Here is a 6,143-nt window from a genome sequence, read left to right as displayed (position 1 = left end):
AGAGGAAACCCCTCCACCTCCTGCTTTACCCAGTGGACCCCTCTTTGGCCCCATCCCTCCAGTCCTGACCACACTTCTTTTTTTATCTCCCTGTTTTTTGTTTAATTTGCTCCCCCACCCAGGTTCAGGGCCCACTCTGAGTCAGTTCTGCCCTCCTCATCACTGTGGGGTTCCCCCCACCCCAAGCTGGTGGTCCAGGACCCATCTGTCCTCCATCTGTTTATATTTAAGTGACAATGCTTCTACAGTTGGAGAGACGGGGGGGGGGGGGGGGGGGGGAGAGGTGCTGTGTTTGAGTCTTTTTGTCAGGGCTGCCCTGGAGAGGGGAGTCTTGGTGCTACAGCCCTAAAGGGACTTCTCACACCCCCTTTCTCCTGCTCTGCTCCCATCTCAGTACTTAACCCCATGGTAGATGACATTATGAAAAAGATGGGGAGAGGGAAACGGGGGAGGAAGAGAGTGCTGCCTCCTCTAGGGAGCTCACCAAGATTTCCAGGGCCACCATCAATCCGTCCCCCAGACCCCCACCCCCCACCGCCAGGCTGGGGTGGGAGGTGCTGAAGCGCTCAGCGTCCCCACAGAGCGAATAAAGCCAAGGCTTCCTTCACCCTCGCTGTGGCTGTCTTGGGGAGGGGGCTGTGTGTATGTGTGTGTGTGGTCACCTCCTCTGCCCCCCCTGGGCAGGCCTTGAGGTGTATGTGTGTCTGGGGTGTTCCCTAAGCTGCTCTCAAGGGTGGGGGTGGAGGCCATGAGTCACTGCTGCTGGAGCCTGATGACTCAGACCTGGGCTGGGGGCCAGACCTGCATATTTTCCAAAGAAAAGTTACTTTGGGGCCCTCCCCCGGGGACACCCCTCCCGCCCACCCTCCCGCAGCGGGGGCCTGGGAACCAAGCCCTGGGACGTGGTGTGCGCATGCATGTGTGTGCATGCATGTCTGCGTGTCCAAGTGAAATCGGGGCGACCCCCTCCCACTTAGGCCCCCACAGCCTGAGTCCACAGCTCTTGACACGTCTTACCAGGGATCCACAGGCTCCACCAGGGGAGGAGGTGACAATGTCAACAGGGCCACCAAGCATGCACGGGCTCACAGCCCAGGGGACCGCGGTCCCCAATACCAGCTGCCTGGGACCACACCCCACGGCGCCCGCCTCCACGTGCAGGGTCCGCGGGCGCCCATCGCCCCCTGGTGGACACCCGGGGCGTAGCAGGCTATCCCTGGAGCCAGGTGGTGGGCGCTCTGTGGCCTGGGCTTGTCACCTCCCCTGTCCCCGGGGCGGGCGGTAAGAGTCCTGAGGTTCTCCCGCTGTACAAGTTCCTTTTCTCCGAGGACATCGGCCCTCAGGACACACTGGGTCTCCGTGGACGGTTGCCAGCGCCCAAGGCCTCCAGTTTCCTTGTATGCAGACAACGAAGATGGGCTGGTTCCCAAATAAAGTTGCGGGAGGTGGGGCAGGTCCATAAACACAAGTGACGTTTAAAAAATGCATTTATGTACTTTAATGAGAGAGAGGGACCGACCAGAGCACTGCTCTGGCTGATGGTGATGCTAGGAGTTGAACCTAGGATTTTAGAGCCTCAGGCACCAAAGTCCTTTTGCAGAACCATTATGCTGTCTCCCCAGACCAACATTTGTTTCTTTTAGATAGAGACAGAGAGGCAAAAAGTGAAAGAGACCACAGCACAGAAGCTTCCTCCAATGCAGTGGGGGATGGGCTTGAACCTGGGTCACATATGTGGCAAAGCAATACACAAGTGAGCTATTTTACTGACCCTTATTTTTTTTAATTTTTTTTTTTTTTAGATTTCTCTATTTTAATAGTGACAGAGAAAGAGAGGGAGGCCTGAATGCTGCTCAGCTCTGGCATATGCCTGGCTACTGGAATACCTATGCTCTAATGCACAGAACTATCTCCCCAGCCGGAATAGGTAGCTTTTAAGGGCTTGAGAAACAGCATAATGGTTCTGCAAAATGACTTTTGTACCTGAGGCTCCATGGTCCCAGGTTTAATCCCCAGCACCACCATAAGCCAGAACTGAGCAGTGCTCTGGTCTTTATATCTTTCTGTCTGTCTCTCTCTTAATTCTTGAGAGTCCAACACTTTATTCACTGTTTCACTTCATGGACTGCAAAACCGAGATTACCACTTAGCTCTGGTGGACAGTGGTGCCAAAGACTGAAAACATGGGGCTTAGCAGCCTCCAGCATGAAAGTCTATCTTCCCAGCCCACCCCAGCACACTTTTATCTTTATTCAGTGCCGGCATTGGGCCTAGGGCATGAGGTTTGCCACTGAGCCATACTGTGGGCCCAGAGGCATCATCATTTATTTTTATTTGGAGATAGAGAATATAATTGAATCAGTATCACACTGGCAAGTGTGGTGCTAGGAGTTGAACATGGGACCTTGCATTTGTCTGTTTTGTAGCTCTTCCTCAGAGCCACTTCCCCCATGCACAGGGCATTATATTAAATGGTCTATAGAAATATACCATCTCATGGGGCTGGGTGGTGGCACGCCTGGTTGAACACACACATTACGGTTGAGTGCACACATTACATTTCCACCTGCAGGGGGAAAGCTTCACAAGTGATGAAGCAGGGCTGCAGGTGTCTCTCTCTCTCTCTCCCTATCTATCCCTTCCTCTCAATTTCTGGCTGTCTCTATCCAATAAATAAATAAGGATAATAAAAAATTTTTAAAGAATTTATTTATTTATTCATGAGAAAGATAGGAGGAGAGAAAGAACCAGCCATCACTCTGGTACATGTGCTGCCGGGGATCAAACTCAGGACCTCATGCTTGACAGTCTAGTGCCTTAGCCACTGCTCCACCTCCTGGACCACAGGATAATAATAATAAAAAAAAACATTAAAAAAAGAAAAGAAATACACCATCTCGTTTAATCTTCAGGATAACCTATGAGGCAGCAGGGCCATGTTCATTGGCTTTTTACAGATGAAGAAACTGGTTGTGTGTAGTCTGCTCAATAGCTATGAACCAGAGTTCTAACAGTGTTTGTAGAGCCTCTTCCTCCTCTATCTGCCTCCTGCCCCTGCACATTACATCTGTGCTGCATCTGTGCTTCCAGCCTGGACTTTCTGGAAGGACTTTGGTTTCTAAACTTCTAGGGCTGGAACAGGGAGAAGCCAAACATTTCGGAGCAGAACAGAGTTTTTGCCACTGAAGGGTCTATAATCTATGGAACTAAGGGTCTATTGGTCTAAGATCTATAGAAAACTGGGTTTAAAGTGACACCAGAGGACTGGCAGAGCAGCTCACCTGTTCCAGCATTGAAGGACATTTTGGTACTGTGGTCTCTTTCACTCTCTCCTTTTCACTATTAGAAAAAAAAAAATCCCAGAGTGGTGAAGCTCCAGCGACAATCAATCAATCAAGTATTACCAGACAATAATAAAGCCACCAATAGTTAATTTCTCACAAAACTTTAGTGCATGGTGTGGTAACATACACTGACCATGAGGTCCTCAGTTCCATCCTGACATCACATGTGTCAGAGTGATGCTTTGTGGTTCTTTATCGACTCCTCTTTCTCGCTCTCAAAAATAAATATTAAAAGAAAGAAACCTTTTTTTTCCCCATTGGCACCAAGGTTATCACTGGCACTTTATTCCTGCATGACAAATCCACTGATTCTGCTAGCCATTTTTCTCTTTCATCCTTGATAAGAAACTGAGAGCGGAAAAGGAGACAAGGACACACACACACACACACACACACACGCAGACTTGCAGATCGGCTTCACTGCTCATGAAGCTTCCCTCCTGCAGGTGAGGGTTGGGGGGAATGGCTTGAACCCAGGCCCTTTTGCACCATAACAGGTGTATTCAACCAAGTGTGTCATCACCTGACCCTCAAGAAATCTATTTTTTATAGAGCTGCTAAATCATTCATAAAAAAGAAAACATATTTGTATATATTTTTAGAGATTATTTTTATTTACTAATAAGGAGAGGAACCAGAGCATCATCCTGGCACATGCGATACTGGGGACCAAACTCGGGACCTTATGCTTGAGTCCAACATGTCACCCACAACACTACCATCCAGTCGTGACATAATGGTAATTCTTTTTTTTTTTTTTTTTTTTTACAGACACTGCTATTTGCCCGCTCGTTCCCTGATTTATCTGGACAAGACTTTTAGCGGCAAAAGCCATGTTGATAGTTTTTACTGACTTGATTTTAAAGCCTGTAGTACATTCTTCTCTTTCAGTCTTTATGGGCTTTTATTTTTTATTATTATTTTTATTATTTTTTTTATTTAAGAAAGGATTAATTAACAAAACCATAGGGTAGGAGGGGTACAACTCCACACAAGGTAATTCTTTTTTATTATTCATTTTCCCTTTTGTTGGCCTTGTTCTTTTTTATATTGTTGTTTTAGTTATTATTGTTGTTGATGTTGTTGTTGTTGGCTAGGACAGAGAGAAATGGAGAGAGGAGGGGAAGACAGAGAAGGGGAGAGAAAGACATACCTGCAGACCTGCTTTACTGCTTGTGAATCGACCCCCCCCCACCCCCGCAGGTGGGGAGACGGGGGCTCAAATGGGGATTCTTATGCCTGTCCTTGCGCTTTGCGCCACGTGCACTTAACCTGCTGTGCTACCAACTAACTGCCATTCTTTTTTTTTTTTTTAATTTCTTTATTGGGTGGAGGGTAGATAGCATAATGGTTATGCAAACAGCTCTCATGCCTCAGGCTCCAAAGTCCCAGGTTCAATCCCCCGCACCACCACTGTCAGAGCTGAACAGTGCTCTGGTTAAAAAATTAAAAAAAAAAAAATCTTTATTGGGGATTAATGGTTTACAGTTGACAGTAAAATACAATAGTTTGTATAGGCATAACATTTCCAGATAACAATACAACCCCCACAAGGTCCTCCTCTGCCATCATGTTCCAAGACCTGAACCCTCCTCCCCATCCACCCCAGAGTCTTTTACTTGGGTGCAATACACCAACTCCAGCCCAAATTCTGCTTTATGTTTTCCCTTCTGATCTTGTTTTTCAACTTCTGTCTATGAGTGACATCATCCCATATTCATCCTTCTCTTTCTGACTTATCTCATTTAGCATGATTTCTTCAAGCTCCACCCAAGATGGGGTGAAGAAGGTAAATTCACCACTTTTAAGAGGTGAGTAGTATTGTATTGTGTATATAGACCACAACTTGCTGGGCCACTCGTGTTGTTGGACACCTGGGTTGCTTCCCAGTTTTGAGTATTTCAAATTGTGCTGCTATAAACATAGGTGTACACAAATCATTTTGGGTGGGTGTGTTGGGTTCCTTAGGATATATCCCCAGGAGAGGAATTGCAGGATCATAGGGTAGGTCCATTTCTAGCCTTCTGAGAGTTCTCCAGACTGTTCTCCACAGAGGTTGGACCAATTTACATTCCCACTGGCAGTGCAGGAGGGTTCCTTTGTCTCCACAACCTCTCCAGAGTTTGCTGCTGTTACCTTTTCTGATGTATGACATTCTCACAGGAGTGAAGTGGTATCTCATTGTTGTATGAACTGTCTGAACTGGAAGACACCTTGAAGAGGGTTAAACAGGGAACGGCTGCTGGCTATGATAACATCACCCCAGAACTCATTTTTAACTTGGGCCCCACGGCAAAGAAGTGGCTCACTACATTCCTGTCCCACATCTTGGAATCCGAATCTATGCACAAAATTTGGCGTTGTGCGAAGATAATAGCAGTTTTGAAACCAAAGAAAGACCCAACACTGGCCGCTAGCTATAGACCAATTTCTCTCCTCTCTGTGTGTTACAAAGTCCTTGAGAGGCTGCTTCTGTCACGTATTTCTCCTCTTACAGAGAAATTCCTATCACCCGCCCAAGCTGGTTTCCGCCCAGGAAGATCTACCTGCGAACAAGTCCTGGCCCTCTCAACTTACATTGAAAATGGATTCCAGAAGAATTTAAAGACGGGTGCTGTCTTTGTTGATCTCACAGCAGCCTATGACACTGTCTGGCACCGTGGTCTCCTAGTCAAGATCTCAAGATGCCTGTCTCCATGGGTGGCCAACACTATATCGTTTCTTCTCCAAAACAGAAGATTCCGGGTGCATCTGGGTGACAAGTCTAGCAGATTTGTCACCCAGTCTAGGAGACTTCTC

This window comes from Erinaceus europaeus, chromosome 2, assembly GCF_950295315.1.
Source record: "Erinaceus europaeus chromosome 2, mEriEur2.1, whole genome shotgun sequence".
Taxonomy (NCBI): Eukaryota; Metazoa; Chordata; class Mammalia; order Eulipotyphla; family Erinaceidae; genus Erinaceus; species Erinaceus europaeus.
The sequence above is the reverse complement of the archived record's forward strand: the minus strand, read 5'-3'. Positions refer to the sequence as shown.